This window comes from Colias croceus, chromosome 24, assembly GCF_905220415.1.
Source record: "Colias croceus chromosome 24, ilColCroc2.1".
Lineage (NCBI taxonomy): Eukaryota > Metazoa > Arthropoda > Insecta > Lepidoptera > Pieridae > Colias > Colias croceus.
The window spans coordinates 3,515,271-3,538,508 of NC_059560.1; the positions used below are offsets into that span (position 1 = coordinate 3,515,271).

Sequence of the window (23,238 nt, forward strand, 5' to 3'; positions counted from 1 at the left end):
ATCTATATCCATACTAATATTATAAATGCGAAAGTAACTCTGTCTGTCTGTCTGTCTGTTACTCAATCACGCCTTAACTACTGAACCAATTTGCATGAAATTTGGTATAGAGATAGTTTGATACCCGAGAAAGGACATAGGATAGATTTTACTACTAACTAACTATGCGGGTTTTTCTTTGACTGCGCGGGCGATGCCGCGGGTGGAAAGCTAGTTAAACATAAATATTTTTTGCAAAAATAATTAGGAGAAACATTGCAATATCACTAACAATTCAAACCACATGTCTGAAGTAAAATATAAAAAACTTACTTGTATGAATGCATTCTCAAACCCACAATTATGTCCATTGACGACACAAAACATCGAAGTCAATTATACTACAGATAATGTAACACCATACAAGATTATACCAGAGATAATATAATACCATATTCTATACAAAGGGATTATAACGGTGTAACACTTCAGAGATTTGTTTATATTATAATGGGATTAGTGTCATTGTAAGATTAACGTGTTTTGCTTGTTTTTGCGTCTTTTGTTGTGTTTCATTGTCAGTTATTATCTTATTTAAAGGAACGAATAGATGCATATTTTATTGGTTTTGCGTTTAAAATTAAAATGAGGTAAGTTATGTTTTAACTTTTGTTTGATTGTACGTTTAAATCATTATTTATCTATGCAAAAACACAATACATACCTATTATGTAGGTACCTATTAGCATATATCAAAGGACTTTTTTTACTCATGATAATTATTATATAGTATAATAGTTACTCCATAACATCTACTATTATATTTTTTAAACTAATTGACGCTGTTTTTCATCAGATTTCATAAGATATCTATAATGATATGTAAATGAAGAATCTAAGTACAATAATTACTCGTAATTATTTACGATTATCATTAGGGATGTAACGATACCGATACCGATACCGATATATCGGCCGATATAATCGGCAAGCCGATATATCGGTATCGCTGATAATAAAACAACCGATACCGATATCAAACAATTCAAAAAACCGCGCCCAATGAACGATGCATGAGGCCGCCCGCGCGTGCGCACTTTGTTTTCTGAAAAAATTCTACCAATAGTAAACTTTTATTAGATACTGATTGTATGTGTATTACTTAAAGTTTAACTGACTTTGTAAAATAAATAGTTTTGTTGTTTTTTGATTTGGCATTTTTATTTAAAAGAATACGATTAACAGTTGAGTCTCTGTTAAATGTTGGTAACTTTTTATGCATAATTCACTATTTTTTTTTCTACCAAGCCATCGATATCGGTATCGGTATCGTATCGGCAAAATCATGTATCGTTACATCCCTAATTATCATAATATCATAATTTATAAGTATATTATGCAATGGGAGATGAATTAATCGCTTTTGTCTATAGAATACAAGAAAAAAAAAATATACAGAATATTGATGCGTGAGTAAGAGTCGCACTTGGCCGATTTTATCTTTTTACAAACTGTCTCGTAAACGTAATAGAAACAATAAATTGTCCGTATTTAAGCAAAAAGGAACCAACCAGCAAATACGCACTTCTGAGATATCAAAGGATTTACAAAAACATTTGCAGCTCTGTTAGATGAAGTAAAATTAATATTTATTTTATTTAAATTCATTGATAAATTACTTATTTAAGTATGTGTATATAAATTTGTTCTGAATACTCTTAAACTTTCTAGATAATTAAGAAAATGTGCATGTGGTTCCTTTTAACATTTATCAATTGATAGGTTTTCTCTTATACAAAAAAGAACCACAACCCAGGGATTTAATGATATAAATGAAACTATGTATTTATAATATCGTAATAAAGCTTTTATTAAAAAGATATATAAAATAATACATATAGAGGACGTTTATTCGACGTTATCATCAAATTGGATTTCGAAATCCACCTTGTCTAGTCCATCTATGTGGTCTTCTATTGCATCATCACTAATAAGATTGTTATAAAAACTCTGTGCATATTGTGGAATGAGATGTAATATGGCCTGAATATCGCTTGAAGGTGAAGAAAGCTTCTCCAGAGGCATCGACGTATAAGGTTCTTCGTTATCTTCTGTAATAAAAAGAAAAAAGCTTCAAATCAAAACAATAAAGCCGCGTGGCTTTTATACGTAGATATATGGCGACAGCAAAATATAATTAGTTCTTATAAAGCCGTGTCCCTACTAGACGACTAAGTATGTTGTAGGTACATGCGCTATGTACAAAAAACTGGCTAAGTGCGAGTCGGACTCGCGCAACGAAGAGTTCCGTACCATTATCTATAGAAACGGCAAAAAATCACGGTTTATTGTATGGGAGCCCCTTAAATATTTATTTTATTCTCTTTTTTTAGTATTTGTTGTTACAGCGGCATCAGAAATACATCATCTATGAAAATTTCGACTGTCTAGCTATCACAGTTCATGAGACAGAGGGACAGACAGACAGACGGACAGCGGAGTCTTAGTAATAGGGTCTCGTTTTACCTTTTGGGTACGGAACCCTAAAAATCACACGCAACAGTGACCAAACCTAAAAAAAAATAAATAAACTTGTTAAAATTTTCAATTTCGCGGGCCGCGGGCCGCGCCTTGTTCCGGTCAAAACAGTGGCAGCGCGACTTTTAAAATCAAACAAATTATTATATGCGCTGAATGTACTGTACTGAATCTGAATCTAAACGTATTTTAACAAAATAGTAGGTAGGTACCTAGATCATCGACAGTTGATTTTAAAACAGGGTTTAGTAGTTTCATCTCACAATGACAGATGAATCGTAACAAAATGACTCTTTAATAATTCGACTCGCCTTCGTGAACAACAACAGTGTCGTTAAAATACGTAAATCCACACAGGATTCCTCTTGTACTTACTAATTAATGAACTATCTTTTTAAAATCACTCCACAATCGGGAATGAATCAAAAGTGGATAAAGCGTACATACCTGCATCTCATAGATTCAATAAGTACCTACTTAAATGCATTAAATAAAACTACTTACCCGTTGTATCTTCATTATTATCTTCGGTGTTCGTCTCCAATACTTTTCTTTCCAATTGCTTCCTTATTTATTTATTACTAAACATTTTCACATTTAATTTTAAAGGTAATTAACAAAAACAAAAGAACTTACTTCGCGGAGAAAAAAAACGGCCGTCACGTATTCGAAATACTTCGCTGAATGTCACCTATATTGACAGATGTTCGACGTTTTACTTTAAAAATTGGAGTTTTGCACTTTGAGCTATATAAGACGTAATGAAATACGTTGTTTAAAGATGAGAAGCATTCTGCATTGTGCACAAGTCAAGGCATTTGGTTCCGTATAGCGATGATGGGTTTCTGGATGTTTTACAATATTTATTTATGCATGATAGAACCGAATGCTTGTGGTTTTATTTTGCAATAAAAAATTACAATTAAATTATGAATTTATTTTACGCATAACCATACCATAGAAACCTGGTTCCATTTTGTGTATTAAAAATAATTGTTATTAATAGAAATATGTGTAATGTATAATGGTACCAAGTATCTGCGGATCTGTTTTGTATATAATGACATGATAGTAATATCGTTTATTTGTATGAACAAAGCAGTCCCGTGGTGCTGTGGTTCGGTTTTGCTTCATATGTATTATTCGTTGTTGCTGGTGGTTCCTTTCTGCTTTTAGTATACCTTGTTTCCAAGGTAAAATTCATGTGGTTCTTGTTTGTATAAGAATTTAGACCACTTTTAAATGAGTATTCTTCAAGAAACGGAAAAAAGCAAATTTGTCGAGTGGTTCCATTTTGCATAAATACGGACAATTTTAGTACCAGACAATTAATACATTTTTTATAGGTAGTCTTCGAGCTTCGAGCGAGTAGACCTGTCATAATATGTCATTCTTTTTGATCGCTTGTATCTATGCTCATTATACGGGTTAAGTGACCTAAGTCGCGGTCATTGATAGGTATACAGTAATCCAAAATTAATAATGCATATGCAAATCTTCGCTAATTGTCGTATTTTCGAAGACACTCGAATCATTGAATCGTAAGAGCCCTAAACAACGAACTTGCATTTTACACCTTGTTCAAAAGAAATTGAAGTCAATTCATGGTCATACACAATCAAAAACAAATCGGGCGGTAGGTGACGGTAGCCTGTCAGTCAAAAAACTCAAAAATCCGTCAGTTGTCTTTAAATATTGGTGGTGACTGCACGTGTTCTCTCTGTGTGGAATTATATAGAGCTGCTATTACGTACCCTTCTTGGTTTTGTTTTTAAAGGTGAATTGAATTAATCGATGAAATGATTTACACAGGTGATGGCAGTAGGGAAAGTGAAAATGAAGAAGAGTTCCGATGTATCTAAAATGTCAGAAATAAAGATAATCCCTGATTTTGATTGTTTTTATTTTTTTTGTAATTGTCATAATATTGAAGAATGATCAGTACTATAAATACTTTTGAACTGAGATTTTAATGATAAGATTTACATATATGGTTTAAATATAAACCTGTGTTTGAAACCATACTTTATCTACACTAATATTATAAAGAAAGAAAGAAAGAAAATCATAAACTACTGGACTGATTTTAAAAATTCTTTCACCATTCGAAAGCTACATTATCCACGAGTAACAAAGGCTAGGTTTTATCCCGGAAATCCCACGGGAACGGGAACTATGCGGGTTTTTCTTTGAAAACGCGGGCGAAGCCGCAGGCGGAAAGCTAGTACAATATAAATTTTGTATTATTTTAACCTTCTTTTCTTCCATCATTACACCAGCTTCAGTAAGACACTTTAAAAGTACTATAAATTTTCCAAGTAAATCAATCCCACAAAGATAATATTAAGTATATTCGCAATCGTGGGGTTATACTCGCTATTTACTTTCAAGGAATTATCGAAACAAAATCGTTACTTACCTACAAATACATATTAATCTCTTTTAGCACAAAACATATAATTTGACTAAATTATGCATGAAGAAAATGCATTTAACCGCTCTATATAGATATCATCTTCGGACTCTCCGAGAATGTGACAGTTGCCGAACAGTGACGAAGATTTCTATGTGCATTATTACTTTTGGATTACTGTAGATACTTTTTTATCCGACTTAATTTTCAGGTATATAATATACTAGCTTTCCGCCCGCGGCTTCGCCCGCGCAGTCAAAGAAAAACCCGCATAGTTCCCTTCCCGTGGGATTTCCGGGATAAAATCTATCCTATGTCCCGGGGTAAAAAGTCGCCTATGTCCTTTCTCGGGTATTAAAATATCTCTATACCAAATTCCATGCAAATTGGTCCAGAAGTTATGGCGTGATTGAGTAACAGACAGACAGACAGTGTTACTTTCGCATTTATAATATTAGTATGGATTCATGAGACAATTTATTTAGGATAATAACATTTTCGTTCTCTGGAAATGAATCTCTATGGATCTTCTGCAACAACTGTAAAATAATATTATGACTACATATACATAACAACAGTAGGTACATAATATATGTAAATAATTAAAACACACAATTCTCAATTGAATGTACAGATTTCTTTATTCATCGCAACGCATCATGTTTCTATTTTGATTTCAAATTATTTTGGAGAAGCAATGCTTTGCCCCATTTTTTACTATTTAAATCAAAATGATAAAATATTCTACATACTCATTAGGTAACTTACACATTATTACATAGTCATTAAATTCCATTAAAGACCATAATAATGACTAATAAGACATATTTATGTACACATCACACGGTACAGATAGCAGAGAAATAACGCGTAAAAAAGCAATGAAATAGAATACAATAAGAAATAAATCATTAATTGATATCAAACTGACGTTAACAATGATTCAGATATAACACAATATACAGATACAACCAGTATGGAAACTTGATACAAAACGCTTACGAGAATCGTAAGGGTATTATCACAATTGACAGATATAAGAATACCCTTACGATTCTTGTAAACACGCTTGCTTGTGTGCGATGAGCCATTTCGAGCGTGTTGTATGGAGTTTCGCTACTGGTTTTATCTGTGTATTGTGCTAATACTATGTTATTGTGGTTATAATGAACGATAAAATAAAGGCTTTAGTTCTCATCGTATTGTTTTATAATCACTTTCGTGCGGTTAATTTTCCAATTAAATAATTGTTTATAATGACGGGAAAACTAGGTATATTAGTGTATGAATAATTGATATTTAATGTAATTATGTTTTATCGTATGTCGTTAAGTGCATGTGTGAAATTTCATAGTAGGAAGTGTCAACTTCAAATTCATTAATTGTTCATATAACGGTGCGCGTGCGTTAACATCAAACAAGCGAATGCTCATTCTAACCCCACTATGTCAAATTCTTTTAAAGTAAACAGACGTAAAGCATTCTTTCGTTGTTCTTAGTGCCTTCGAAAAGATTCTACGCAATGTTCTAATACTGAACAACACTGAATACGAGTTTTCGTTTACACTAAAAGATCACGAAAGAATACTCTTTCTCTAGGTCTATAGCTCTATGTTCGTTTGATGTAAATGCACCGTAATATGTAGAGCGTCTGGTGCATTGGTATTGGTAATTATCTAGGTATAGGTCTAAAAATCGAGTTATAAATATAATAATATATCAAATACATTCCATATATTTATAAGTATTTTAAACTTCATCCAAACTTGACGTGAATCTTAACAATCAATCGAACTTTATTCATTATCAATGCCCGTAAAAATGTAAACAAAGCCATAACAAGAATTATCGAATATCCACCAACTATGCACATGCCCTGACCCATAGATAACGAATAATGCAATAATTTTTAATTTTAATTGCAATTACCAAAGACAATTAACGTTTATGGCGCCATTATTGATAATGCGTTGTTTTCATCTCGTTTTGTATTCGGTTAATTTTTATGGTCCTGATAAGGTATCGGTTTCGTCATAGCCATATAGGTCATGTTTATACGATATTTGAACTTATTTATTGTTATTAAGTCCCTTAAACTCGAGCATTATTTGATTAGAGTTAGACCTTTAGACGTTTTAAATCATAATTCGTACAGTTATTACCTCTATCTTAGTATGTATTTGATGATTTACGTGGATACGAAATAAGTGTGGTTCATTTAATATTATATAGGAATTTAAAGATATCGACTGGTTCATTCTATACGCGTCCAAAAGATGTTACCATATTTTTGTTGCGGAATTTAAAGATATCGACTGGTTCATTCTATACGCGTCCAAAAGATGTTACCATATTTGTTGTTGCTAAACGATTGTTTTCTGCAGTATCTGACGAGGATATAATATTATAATATGATAATACATTTATTAAAAAAAATATCTAATCGCGTATATATTATCCTTTTCTTTTTTGTTTTAACAAAATTGTATATAATGCTAAGTTCTTGTAATGTAACACGTATCTAACTACATATTTAAAATTATTAGTCATCCTAAAATTATAGGCCTATCATCATTCAATCATACACACAAATAATTAATAAAAAAATTGAATCTTTAATATTAATCGTATGAAAGAATTTTCTAGAAATTCACAGGTCAATAAATAAATTACTCCATTGTTATCTATGCTATTAACATTTGCAATAAAAATGTTTATAACTATTGAATTGAATTTATTATTGATATTTGTTTTATAAGGTCATGTTTTAATGAGTTCGGTTAATAGTTTTATTAGTTTTCTTATTGGGTGCAACGTTTTATTTGTTTGTGTGTGTGGGAATGGGAATCTCAGGAAAAATGATTTAGTTTTTATCTTTTTTAATGTTTACTATTATTTATAACTATTATGATTTGTTGTAGCTATGTGATTAATTACAATAGAAACAATGTATGACGAAACTTGATTTCCTTCATGTTTTTTTTAATAATAATATTTTTTGGATGCCATACTTCTTAATATATTCATTACTAGAGGTCCACCCCGGCTTCGCTCGTGGTAGGTACAAATGTATTTCGCAATAAAAGGTAGCCTATTTCCTTTCTCGGGTATCAAAATATCTCCATACCAAATTTCATGCAAATTGGTTCAGTAGTTTAGGCGTGATATAGTAACAGACAGACAGACAGACAGACAGAGTTACTTTCGCATTTATAATATTAGTATGGATTTAATGAGAAATAAACTTCTTTAAAACGAAATTACACCATTACCTTCATGAAACGCATCACCATATTAAACAATCATGAAGCCTATAAAATATATTATTTTATTATATTACGTCGCTTAAAATATTCAAAGGAAATAATAATTATAAGTATTTGTACAACCATTAAAAGGTTGGCCCTAACGAGCCATTGCTAGTTGCTACCGTATGGCTTTTTATTTTGATTCCACGAACGTTTGTCTCGTTCTCGCGTGTTTTAATTGGTATGTCCGTCCTTATCGCACAGGGCAATTAACACTCAGCAAACGGTAGCGATGGGAGAAATTAGTTAAGACTCTCGGACCCAATTCTTTGGCTTGTGACAATCAGCGATGTATAGAACTGGATCGTGCAATTTAGGTAGTTGCTTTTATAAGACAATGTTGTGTTTATAAGTAACTAGCTTTCCACCCGCAGATTCGCCCGCGCAGTCAAAGAAAAACCCGCATATTTCCCGTTCCCGTGGGATTTCCGGGATAAAACCTATCCTATTTCCCGGGGTAAAAAGTAGGCTATGTTCTTTCACGGGTATCAAAATATCTCTATACCAAATTTCTACCTAAATTGAACTCATTTATTTAATAATTGATTTCTTATTTTACTGAAAATATTACAAACTAGATTTCCTCCCGCGGCTTCGCCGGCGTTTTCAAACAAAAACCCGCATAGTTCCTGTTCCCGTGGGATTTCCGGGATATATCCTATGTGTTAACTGTTAACCAAGTAACCAAGTGACCTTCAATATGTGTGCTAAATTTCATTGTAATCAGTTCAATAGTATTTCCGTGAAAGAGTAACAAACAAACATACATACACACACACATACATCCATCCTCACAAAACTATCGCATTTATAATAATTAATAATATTATATTAGGAGTTAGGACTAGTAGGATAGGATAGGATAGTAGGAAGGATGTAGGTATATTTTTTGTATTTGTTTCAACCCCTGAAGATCTTTATTTGTTTACCTAATGCAGTTCATATTCATTTGTTACACAGAAGACATCATTAAGTTCTCAGCTCAACTATAAATATAAGAATGACATTTACAACTGCACCATCTTGTTACTCTACATCTCCGCTCAACGCATAGCGGTGTATTTTTTTTGTCACCCGTTTCAATTTTTATTATTTTTATCTGGTTCCGTCCCGTCAACTCATTAGCTTGCAGCGACCGAGTGCGACCCGGTTGATTTTATCCACTTACTTTTAAAAACTATATTAATTGCTGTATAGTATGAATACTTGTGTTATTTGATCGATATAGTTGTGGCATACGACTAGCTTTCCGCCCGCGACTTTCTGCGTAGTTAGTACCTATAGTTAATATAATTATTATTTTTGAAGTGAAACTTTTATAGGCGCGTTGAGGGTAAAATTTAAATGGTAATACCGTCACGTCATGGAGTAAGGCGAAGATTTTGGTATCTTTGAATCTTGCTAAAGAAGTTTCACTTCTGACACGTGTTCTCGACACACACGATCTTTTTAATGTTTATTATTGAGAATGATTTCACCAACTGTAGGTATATCTGACCGAATGGACCCCGTACAAGCGACTAGTGTTATTAATTATTATGTTCATACTTAACATATAAACTAAATACAAATTTGGCGGCATCCATATTATTCTTAATTAAAACTTAAGGCATATAACACACTACACTTCAATTAAAATACCAGTTATTCACCAATCATTCAAATAATAAACTGATTGGTATATTATCGGTTATTTCAAAACGTAAATATAATTTTGTGACTTTATGAATTTTCTCTCCACCTAATTGTTATGTCGAATGCATATGAGATAACCTCTGGTGTAGAGCTATGAAGGTTTAGACTTGACTTCGATGTCTTTATTAAATTTAATAATATTAGAAAATACTATTTACTACAAGAGAAATCTTTCATGATGGTGATAGTTGCAGTGAAAATGATTGAACATGAGAAATTAGAGGTATTATAAAACGCTATTTACCAACTCTACTTCTTTAATATGAACATAAATATATTAATATACTAGCTTTCCACCCGCGGCTTCGCCCACGTTTTCAAAGAAAACCCCGCATAGTTCCCTTTCCCGTGGAATTTTCGGGATAAAACCTATCCTATCTCTCAAGTTGGATCAAACTGCACATGGTGTGCGAATTTTATTATAATCGGTTAAGTGGTTTAGGAGTCCATTGAGGACAAACATTGTGACACGAGATTTATATATATTAAGATTAATTTTCTATAGGTTATTTTTATATAATACCTATAACCCGTTACGTGTACTACATAATATTATTGTCTTATCTATCTAAAGGATAATTTATTTTAAGCACCAACTTGGCCTTAATTTAACAGTATTTAAGTATCTAGATATACATCAAATGATCAAAAAAGCAATCTCAATCAACAACAATAAAAAAAACGTTCAAAATATAAAATAAAGCCGTCTACACACTCGCAACACTACGCTCGTTTTCGTAGAAGGCGACACGATATCGTATCAACAGACGGCGGCGATTCCGATAATTGCGTTATTTATTAACGATAGATATTTCCTAATTACACGGCTACCTCACTTCGACCACTTAACGATGTAGACGCTGCCTTTGTCGGCGTCTCGACAAATTATTTAAATTTGGAATGTGTTTTTTTTTAATTTATTTTTTTAATTGGGTTCGAAGTGTTTTGGCAATGACACACGGTGCAACGATATTGGGTCACTCAGAACGGAGAACATTAAGTGACTTTATTTTTATCATTCAAGCTTTTTGTACTTCACTGTAGCTTTGCTTTGTTTCCACAGGGAAACATACAAAATATGTATTTACAAACTGGACAGATCTCCAGGCTGTATCTCATAGTCACGGACGAATTGTACCATACCCGTGGCCCCGTCGCGGTCGTTGATGCGGCTTGACGGAACACAGTGGGGTTTTGGTAGGTAGGAATCCGACATAACCCATGGCCCCTTCCCGGCCGTGGGTTCATCTATGCAAGATTTCCCCTCTTAAAAGCTCTTAAAAGCCTGTATCTCATGAATTGTAGCTAGAAAGCTATAAAATTAAAGAAAAAATATATATTATGGGATCCCCATAGTACGCGAAACCTATATTTTTCGTGTTTTTACTATTAAAATACTTTAATAGTTTCTACTAAGAACGAATAGTACAATAAATTAATTATAATGGTAGCTAAATAAGTAGGCACAGGTTTTTAATACTAGACTAAAAAGGCGGGATGTCAAAATAAATCATTCACAATTACTATTAAACTTTTATTTACTAAGGCGGCAATTTTCTGTGATGGTAACTTCCACGAGCGTGACCTATTTACTGCTGAAACAAATTCAATCTTTTCACGTACTAATAAGGTTACAATTTGCATGTCATAACACAACAATTAAAAATATCACCGTTACATCTGCATTTAAATTTCCGATGAAAATAAAATGAAACGGAAATAAAACTCGGTTAATTGAACAAATAATTTCTTGTCTAAGATAATTGTAGAACCCGATCGGTATATCAATCAATATTATGTATGAATAATTCATTGCACATGGATCATTAAATACATATAAATATGGTTAAAGGTCTGTGCGTTACGGTGTGAGATAATAATGGAGATTTGATATACCTAACGTATGTCTTGTTTACAGGGGAAAGGCGCCATGTCAACTCATCAACTGTCATCTAACGAAAGCGCGCGTTTGAAGAAAAAAAAGAAGACAAAAAGCGCGCGATGACTGGCCGCATAGTTGACAAGATTAAAAAAAAAACTAGATTTTTTTTCAGAATGTGGCGTTGCTAGCACCCGGAGTTGCAACTATTTATTAAAAACACGTAAGTATTTTAAATTAATAAAACTCTTTAAAATCAATTTGAAGCAAATTGAGTGTGACTATTTGTGTACTAAATAACAGCATTATCCTGCATCGTCTGTTATTGTATTTTTAAACATTTAAAATATTTGTTTTTTTTTTTCAGATTGTAGGTAGCGCTGATAACACACGGTGTTGCAACTATTTATTACGCACTAACTATTTATTTATTTAAAACACTACTAAGTGTTTATTAATTTGAGGCAAATTGAGCCATTAAAGTGTCTGCATATTTAACTTGTATAATAAGAACATTTTCATCTTTCATTAATAATATTTCTCAAACATAAAAATATATTAGAAATATAATAATAGACTGTAGAGACACAAGAAAAATTGCGAAGTGTTTTATTGTAAGTACCTACCTATTAGTTATTTTTGTGAATGATTTTTTTTTTAATAATAGCAGAGGGAGAGACATACCAAATAATTTATGTTAAGATCTTTTAACTGTAACTAGGTACATTGTTGTCTGAAATGAACAAATAAATAAATAAAAAGGCATATTTCAGGCAACTGAACAAATACCTATATTTTTTAATGAAGTAGGTACCTACATAGTAACATTGTATTTTATTGATCTTCAAGTATAATACCTTCATTGTTTCCATTTCAACGCTTCATACTTTGTAGCGTTTAATAAAAAATTGTTTTTACATTTCTTTATTTAGGTTGGTAATTGTTTGAAAGGAATTTTGTACGAATTATTATTTGAAACAACGGTTTGGCTTACAATGTTCGGAGGGACCTTTATACTGTTAATATTGTAAACTTATCAATTTAATTGCCTAGTACCTAGTATATTTACTGTAATTTCAAATATTTATCCAAATAAGGAACCTATAGGCTTGAAATATAATTTTGTTTCTTTCTCTCTTGAGCCGAACAACTTAGGTACTACCTACATAATATTATGAGAGAGGCAAAACTTATTCACTCCAATAATATCTCAAATCCTGAAAATTAGTTAGTACATTTCTTACTACCTAATTGCTAACAAAACCCAGCCTTAAAACACATAGTGTAAAGTCCTGTGTCCTCAAGTGGGGTACCTAATGGGCAGATGCATTATGCATGTACATCTGTTTCACTGATCGATTTTCTTTAGGGACAAGTAGGTGACCAGACTTCTGTGTTCTGTCGTCTCCACCGGGAATCGAACCCAGAACCCCTCGGTGCACGCGTGAACCACTGCACCAAAGAGGCAGTAAACATAACTTACAACACATATTATGTACTAATTAAAAATAATCGAACATATTACACTAATAACTTCCCCTTAACTGAAACAGAAATCGAGTTATTAACGAAAGACAATAAAACCTGTGTTTTATATCCGTAATATAAATTAGTAATCAATTGGCGCGAATTTTGTTTTAATTAACGTTCCGTTTCTGTTCATGTGCGTTTTTAATATCATATGTATTATTTTTAATTACTCAGTTTGAGAAATGTCTTTGTTAATGTTGCAGGAAATAGTCATTAAAATAAACAGTACTTATTATAAGATGTTTAGTTGGAATGTATTGTCTGCGTGATAGAGTCAAACGCACAGCAAGTAAGCCACACATACATAAAACAAATTTATAGTAAGCAGCACATAAATTTATAAGCAAATATTATGTTCAGGAAGCACTAATTACTGGTACCTATAGCGGGAACTTACACTATTAAAATGTAGATACAACTTCATCATTTTTATCCACTTATAGCTATAAAGTAACCGTATCAAAATTCTTTAATTTACATAAAAACAGAGATAACCGCGCGAGAATGAGTCCCTAAGTGATACTCAAGTTCCAGCTTAAAATTAATATCTAAACAGCCATAAATTATCCCCACACTGGCGTAGTTTTAAACAAATTGATCCCAAGCTCTTCTTACCTATTTAAGTATCTTTAAAGCGAGTTTTTATAATTTGCCTTAATGGAGCCCGAACTATTAACGGCTACTGGAAAAAAGCGCCGAATAGAGACATAAAAATAAATAAATATGTAGATTGGACGATAAACGTTTATATGGATTAAAATGTTGGCTTTCCGTTGTGCCGACTTAAGGGGAAGTGGGATTCCGAACGGAATCGGACGGATAAGTTTAAAGTAAACTAAGCGTTTTTAACCTAAGCTAAAGTTAAAAAGCGGCATGTCTTGATAAATTAGGCGATTACACTCTTAGAATAAAATTATGTAGAGCCATTTAAAAGGGTATGATTGTTTTATTTTAACTCAAAATATTAATTTTGGACAAATTTGTCCAAAATTAATTTATATTTTTTGTAAATTATATCATTTATTACATTTCAGGAGAATTTATTGGTTATCTTTTGTATTTTTATCTTTAATTGTAAAGTGTTTTATGCAATAATTATGATTATTGCAATAAATTAGACATGTATTATAATTATTATTACAATTGCTTGGTATACATCTTGTTAATACATAATTATCTTAATCACGTGTTTTTATAATATTTTAAACAATAAATAGTGTGATAATCTTGTAACATAATACAATACACGTACATTCTCTACACACACTCAACAAGCAAAATACACTATTTTTCTAAATTCAAGCCTATTTTAAGTGAGTTTAACTGAACAACTGTCCCTTAAATCACAGCATAGATAAACCTTTGGTAGTTCTAAACTTAATTGGTTAAACGAGGCGGCAGTCATTATAATTTGGGTGGGCAGTAACCGCTCCCAACTATACGAATTACTCCATTACGTTAGAAAATTAACATCTTAATATCAAGAGATTTTAATTAAAATATTTGTTTGTTTAATAAATTAACTGATGTTGAGATAGTGTGGTTTATGGGTAAGCGGTAGTTCTTTGAAATGGGTGTATGGGGCTTGGGATTGCTGATACTCAGCGCTGTTAACTATCTCAGTATTTGCTGAAAGGCTTTCTATTAGTAAAGCTTTTTTGAATGGCTTAAAAATGCGTAAATGTGTGTTTATCCTGTCATTATGAACACTAATTTATGTAATTATTACATACAAAATTAAAACAAACTTTGCTTTTGTGGAAACATTATTTTTCTATTTGGAACATACTATTTTATCGTCAGATTTAGATATCAACCATGCTGCACATAGATTAAAAGTTTCATTATAATATTAATTTGGTAGCAATTCATTAAATTAGCCGAGTCAATGATCTTGTATGAAATAAACATTATTTCATCAAAACCGGTTCAGCAATTGACAAGGAATCTTAAAACAATGTAAGACATAATATGTTAAAAATAATTGTAGGTACCTATAGGTACAATATTGTATTTATTTTATCCATAATTGTGAAAATATTTTAATGTGAATTTACCTTTGATAAAACTCATCTCATTTAGGTACCTAGTATGAATTCACAGACATCAATATATTATTATAATTTAATAAATAAGCTTAGCACAATATTATGAGTACTTAAACCAACCTTTACTACAGAAATCGATAAGTTCAAAAATGTTTGAACCTCATAAAGCCTTTCTTTAATTTATATTATCTTTTAACGACGCATTAAATTTTCAAAAGACTTAAAATGACAATAAAATTTTACAAGCTACAGAATTACGTAAAAATGTGTACATAAAATCTGTTTTAAGGTCGTCACACACTAAAACGTTTTTATCTATTAAATACCTAAGGACAAATTAAATATGGTATATTATTCTCAGTAATTTCTCTAAATTCTAAACATTCAAATAGCCAATTCATTACTATAAATGAAACACAGTGAATATCGTTTATTATAAGAAATAACATTGATTAAATTGTGAATGTATGTTCACTAGCATGAGTCCTATTACTACCTACTATATTGATACTGCGAATGTGAAAGTTTTTGTCAGTCACACTTGGATGATTGCTTACCGTCCGTTCTAATAAAGGATATATGAAATAAACTATTCATTCAATTTAAATTCTTTTGAGTCATTTTATGAGCCTAATATGATAAAAATAGGATTTTAAAGTCATAAAATACATCTTTACATTATCTCTCTACAATCTTGAACAGCCCCCTTAGCCAAGTGGATTTCTGTTAGCGTAGCGTTCAATAGAATAGACTACGAATGTATGAGATTGACGTAAGCTGTAGATAAAGACTACGAATGTATGAGATTGACGTAGGCTGTAGATACGTTTATCTACAGCTTACGTCAATCTCATACATTCGTAGTCTATTCTATTGAACGCTACGCTAACAGAAATCCACTTGGCTAGGGGGGCTGGACTCTTTTTACTTTCTATCCGTAAATTAATGTGCATCGGATAAATAATAAAAGAAGGAAAATAGAGAAAGAAACATATTTGACACCACAATACAGAAAAAAAAAAGAAATGGAAACATAATATTAAAACTTGAATGAATTATTAAAAACTTATGTACACATTGTGCTCCTAATTAGATTTTTGTTAGCACTATAAACTGTTTGTCGAATGTTGTTAATCATCAGCTCAACCTTTAGCTATCTTTCCTTTTCTCCTTCAGCATTTAACTATCAAAAGACCTTTACTGAACGCCAACCCTAACCCAATTTTAACTCCCACTCATAGTTCACAAACTAAATCGGTTAATAAAATTTTACTATCCATTTTTATGTTTGTTTGAGGTCCCATATCGGGCTGACCCTTTGTGGTCGGCTTGATTGCTTCGAATTTAGCTGTAAAGCTCATACTGTACGGAAAGCTAAGCTATAGCAAAGCTAAAAAATAGTTAACATCATTATAGTACAGTGTATTTTGTTCCCTATATTAGCACTATCTAGGTATTTCTAATTTGGTTTTTAATAAACAATCACGAAAACACATTTTTCAATATCCTTAATATTTAAAAGCTTGTTATAAGACAAAAGTATGTGGTTAAGATATTCGTCTGGGTGTTTATGAGAAAATATTTAAATATCAAAAATTTTGTTGATGAAAAGGTATGTACTGATAAAGGTAAGATTGCAATTAGAGAAATATCAACTATTAATATAGCAAAGTTATAAGCATGGTAGAGTAGTAAAATATATTAATTAGACAATAATTATATTATGAGAGGGAATAAAAAGCATAGCATGCAGTGTAGAGTTCAGTTAACAAACGTGTATCGGTTGCACAAAGAACCGATCACTTCGTAATTGTTGTACACTTTTAGGTGTGTATTTTTCGATATTAATTCGACGCACTTTTTTTGTTATTTGGCATTTAATTGTTAGAAAAAAGAGCCAAAAAATGATTGTTTTATTCGGAATTAAATACTCAATACCTATCTAGACCTATACAGTACAGATAACCAGTTCGAATATAGTATTAAAAAAATAGTTTTTCCAAACATACTGAAAAATATACTCCTATATTTTCGATCATCTTTTTTGTACTTAATTATGTATAAATAATTTAAAAATTATCATTTATCTTAAAAAAAAACATAACGAATGTCTTGCAAGAGCCAGAAATATGCAGACAGAATAGATAAGACACATTTCTAGAAATGGAATCGTATCTTAGTGAGAAAGCTGATTGCCCTTCTTGTAATTGTACTATAGATTATTTGATTTATTGCACTATGTTTAAATTAATATAATATCAACAGTTTATATGTATGTACAATACAGTTTATTTGGTGAGAATAGTATTTAACTGATTTTAATATTGCGAAAAACTTATTTTAATTAGGATTATTACGTATAACGGAAACGTATAGTTACCTATTACTAGATCTTTAACAAGCTTTTCGCCCGCGGCTTCGCGATGGAAATCCGGGATGAAATCTCCTTTGTCCCATGTCCTTTCTTAGGTCTCAACCTATCTCTGTACCAAATTTCATCTATATTGGTGCAGTTGTTGAGGCGTGAAGAACGTCTGTTCTTCACGCCTAGACAGACAGACAGAGTCTGACAGTTCTGTCTAGACAGACAGAGTAATTTTCGCAATTATGTATAAATAAATAAGCAAGCACGCGTTATAACGTCAATATAAATAATTTACTATTTAGAAAGTAAAACAAATCACCTTTATAAAATATAAATAAATATCATATTACATGAACTGATTTTAGCGCGTCATTCTAATTATAATCATTCGTACGTAACTGAACGAGATCGATCATTCATTAGCCCTCCATTCATTGGTGTTATCTGAGGAAGTCATAAAGCACTCACTATCATGTCAACTTGTTTCTTTATTGATATATCAAAGTATAGGGTTCGTTCGTATGATAGATATCTTGGTATAAAAATTTTTCGTCAATTTTTAGGCGCAAAATACACATTGGCGTAAAATGAAATGTCGTTAAAATGATGACCAATACAGTCAAATTATAATATATTGACTAATTTTTAATGTTCTTATAGGACACTGGCTGTGCTTCGCGGTTTTACCTGCATTGCTCCGCTCCTTTTGATCTAAGCGTGACAATATATTATGTAGATATGTATTTCGATAAATAGACTATCTAACAGTGAAATAATTTTTCATATCGGACCCGTGGAGCGCGTTCAAGCAAACAAGCAAACTCTACAGTTTTATAATAGTAAAGACAAAACTCTATGCTATCCTCCCATTACAAATAAAAGATACAACATAAACAAAAACCCATTTATTAATACTAATAATAATTCAAGCACAATTGTACCCAGCTCCATTGATTGACATCATTAATCTTAATGACACGAAATAATTATAATATAAAAACGTTAACACAAATATTTACGTTGGATCTCTTAAGATAATATTATCTTAATGTGTACTTGACTGTACAATTATTGTTACATTATAATTATTACGAGCTGGCCAATAAATAATTATGTCCATTTGCTGATTTAGTTTGTATCACGTACGCTTATTTTGTAACTAGACTGGTGTCCCGGCTTTGCTTTGTATTTATTTTTAGTAGGGATGCGCCGAATACCGAATACATATTCGGTATTCGGCATATTCGGCATCTTTTTCACTATTCGTATTCGGCCGAATTATTCGGTTTAGGTGCCGAATATATTCGGTATGAGTGTTTCTACTTTCTTGGCTATAGAACTAAATAAATAACTTCATATTATGAATGATTTATGTCATACAAAACTGCACAAGTCAAAGAAATCCTATGAAGAATGTGTTGAACCTAAGGTATCTACAGTCTACACTAATATTATAAAGAGGAAAACTTTGTTTGTTTGATTGTAATGAATAGGCTCATAAACTACTGGACCGATTTAAAAAATTCTTTTACCATTCGAAAGCTACATTATCCACGAGTAATATAGGATAGGTTTTATGCCGGAAATTCCACGGGAACGGGAACTATGCGAGTTTTTCTTTGAAACCGCGGGCGGAGCTGCCGGCGGAAAGATAGTATAAAATAAAACAATCATTACATTTCAAATCAACGTTTATTTTGTAAATTTACATCAACATAATTTAATCATGTTTATTATTGGCACTTAGTTAGTATTTAATATTCATTATCTATGATATATTAAAAGGCTAGATACGTTACCCGCTCTCTATTTTGGCAAGAAAAAACTCAGGTAAGTGCCCGAGTTTCACTTAGTCACGCACCATTCAGCGTCGTAGCTGGACGTTCTTTTTATATTTTAATCGGCAGTTGTTATTACGAAGTACATGAGTGAGACATGTATTATGTCTCGTGCGTGAGAGTGAAAGAGAGAACAACTGTATTGGTGATAATGCGTTAGTAAGTAGGTATGTATTAATTACGCTGTTTTTTAGTGCAATGATGTTGGCGTATGCCGCGTCTACTAGTATAATAGGTCATTGTTTATTATACTTTAAATCCTGAAGTCTGAAGACAATGCTTTTAGTCCCAATAGAATATGACACACGAAAAATAACACAATCACACAAATTATACTTAACTTTTGTTTTGTCATCTTGCATTTCATCCCAGTCCCAAGCTCGCGATCTTTTACGTCCGCTCATGTTGCAAACACTAACTTAAAGTAAAAATATAAAACTTTTAAACAATATAAAAATTTTAATATTTTTTTGTTTTAATTTGTAACGTATTCGTGCGATGTTTCAACACAACTGAGACGGCATGGAGTGCGCGGGCGATATACGCGGGTGGCAGACTGTGAGGTAAGGCTCGCTCGCCACCGAGCCAGCAGCTACTTGCGACCCGTTAGAATCCGTTTACGCATCAAAACACATCAATATATTGAACCGAATAATTCGGCCGAATATTCGGTTCGGTAAGGTTTTAACCGAATAGTATTCGGTATTCGATTATTCGGTGAAACCACTATTCGGCGCATCTCTAATTTTTAGTAAAAGTTCGAACCAAATTTTTGTTACTATATAATATTGGGATCCACAAAATCAATTTTTAGACTATTTTTTAAGTAAATGGGTAGTAAGAAGTTTGCGCACGGGTTTTTCAATTAAACTAACATTCGAAATGGTGATTTATACACATTTATCGTAGTTACATGGTTTTATAATTGTTTATTATCATAATAGAAATAAAAACAGAACAAATGCGTGCCACGAATTCAATCCGCAAATAGCACTATTAGCCGGCATTTGTTCAATGCACAGAGTATATTAAAGCAATCACTCATCAAATTGAAATAAAACAATTAACTGGCAATTCGCTGGCGAATCCGGAACGAAGTTGCCAACATGACAGATTGGTTCACTCCGCGATGTCTTCACGTTTCGCATATGCGGAGATTAAGGAACATGTTCATGCGCTATCATAAGAGTTAATGTCGAATTGTAGGCGACACTTTTCTTTGATAATAGTGACAAGAACAAGATTGCAGTTCACTCCGCGATGTCTTCACGTTTCGCATATGCGGAGATTAAGGAGTATGTTCAAGCGCTATCATATTTATATGTTGTGTATTCTCTATGATGCTCTTCTTGCCGTTGCATCCGCTAAAATTTGAAGTTATAAATATGTATGTACACATAACGATGTCAAATATGTATCTATGTGAATGTAATAATAAGGTAAAAATAAATGAGTAAGTTAGCGGTGATTGTGTCACACCTGTATGTCGTTATGTCTCGCATATGCTGTAATGTTATAACATACAAAGGGCTAAATTACATTATGTGTACTACCCATTACATTTCCACTCAACACCGGCATTCACCATTTAGTTCATAAAGCTTCTCTATACTCAAAATTAACAAACACGCTACATTTAAGTGATTAATTTAAGCAATTAAGAACCAGAGCACCGCTTAGTACGAAATTAATAAGTTATTTTTAATTACTATAATTACGAACACACGAGATTAATTAGCTGCTAATGATCCAACGTCGAGTTTACATTTGCGGTTAATGATTTGTGAACGAAATTCAACTAGCGTTGAAGAATTTTAATATTTCACCCGCAAGAAGCGAACACATCGCGTTTATTTTGTTTCAGTTCAATTAATCCTATAGATTGACGTTTTGTTTTAACAGTATTTATGACATCATTAAGGTGTTAAATGAGATTGATACACATTACTTTCTGTTTTATATTGTGGTTTTATTCTTCATTCTTGAAAACAATCTGATGCTTTTTATTTTTTACTAGATGCTCCGCGCGGTTTCACCCCCGTGGCTCCTCTCCTGTTGGTTGTAGCGTGATGATATATAAAACCTATAGCCTTCCTCGATAAATGAGCTATCTAACACCGAAAGAATTTTTCAAATCGGACCAGTAGTTCCCGAGATTAGCGCGTTCAAACAAACAATTCTCTTCAGCTCTATAATATTAGCATTGGTTTAAGACACTTTATTGTACAATACCAGTAATAAAAACATATATAATTTAACATGGAAAACATGAATATGGTAGGTGCACAAAAGGCGGCCTTATTGCTTAGAGCAATCTCTTCCAGACAACCATAAAAATAAAGGACATGTATATACGATGGTGGTTAAACGCGAATGATTATTAATTACATTAATTTTAATATCAATTTTTATTAGCAATCTCAGAAATTATTGCATCATTTGAGCAGTTTTTACAGTGTATCAATTTAGCATTAAAATTCATAATATTAGTGGAAATTTTAGGTTATTATATCGAATGGTTAATTAAGAATTTATCGTACGTTATGTAATACACACAAGATCAAGACCACTGACGTAAGTGTTGATTAGTCTCACAAATAAGCCCATTTAGATGTAGGACAAATAAAACGTCGATGTAGGTAAATCACGTTGATAACTTTTTTGGATGATATCAAAGTTTAAAATAATTGGGGTATACAGGGTGTTTAATATTTAGTACTTAGTTTATGTTTAAAAGTGTTTTATGTTCCGTCATGCTTAAAACCATGGAAATCTAAATAACAAGGCACTGTTATTTAGATTTCTTTGGATTCAAGTTTCAACACACTACAAAGAATACACAAATATTGTATGTCGTAGCGGTATAGTCACCAAGGTGAGTGTGATGAAAGTGTATTTCAGTATTATAATTTTATATCGAATATTAGAAAAAACTACTTAACTGGATAATATTCATGTATTTATCTACAGATGCCTTTGATGTTCGTTGAATGTTCTTCAAGTAAAGTATCTTAAAACTCAGTGATTCTATTGACAAGACGTAGGTAATAACAGCTTTATAGTAATTGGACTAATGAGTAGGAGCTAAATTTTCGATTCGTCTAAAATAGTCGTCTAGATAGAAACCACTTTCCCAATCGATATTTTATTCAAAATATACTACATAAATACACTTTAATTTGCTCTAACAAAAAAAGTTGCTAGAATAATTTTGAACACCCTGTAAATTCAAACTATCATACATATCACAGTGACCCGACCTCACAATCAGCAATTAACTATAATGGTTAATATTAAAATTAGCTTCACGCACATCTGACAGCCAAGTGGCACTTATCTATTAGGACCGATAAATTAAATTAGGTCCATATTCTTATAACTGATATGGGAAAATAATGGTTTCCTCTCTTAGTATCTATCTATCTAAAATAAAATGCCTTCTAGTTCTCATAGAGGCCTCCTCCAAAAATTCCCAAATGTCTCTGTCTCATGCTATTTTCGGGTTGTTGATTTGTAATTAAATTCTCAAAATGAAACTTGAGTAAAATGCTTAGTTATAATGAATCTCACCAAACAATTTTATATAAAATGTTGCCAAGACTCTTGCATTCTTAAAAAAATCTCGGATCTCATCTAGAGCCAAAT

General features: G+C 32.0%; 1 long non-coding RNA gene across 1 annotated transcript; it reads right to left on the reverse strand.

Annotated features, from left to right (window-relative positions):
• Positions 1-1,824: 1,824 nt before the first annotated feature.
• Positions 1,825-3,824, reverse strand: LOC123702934. The gene is made up of 2 exons (XR_006752938.1): positions 3,022-3,824; positions 1,825-2,090 (listed from the first exon to the last, which is right to left on the reverse strand). It is a non-coding gene; the product is annotated as an uncharacterized LOC123702934 (long non-coding RNA).
• Between the last annotated feature and the right edge of the window lie 19,414 nt (positions 3,825-23,238).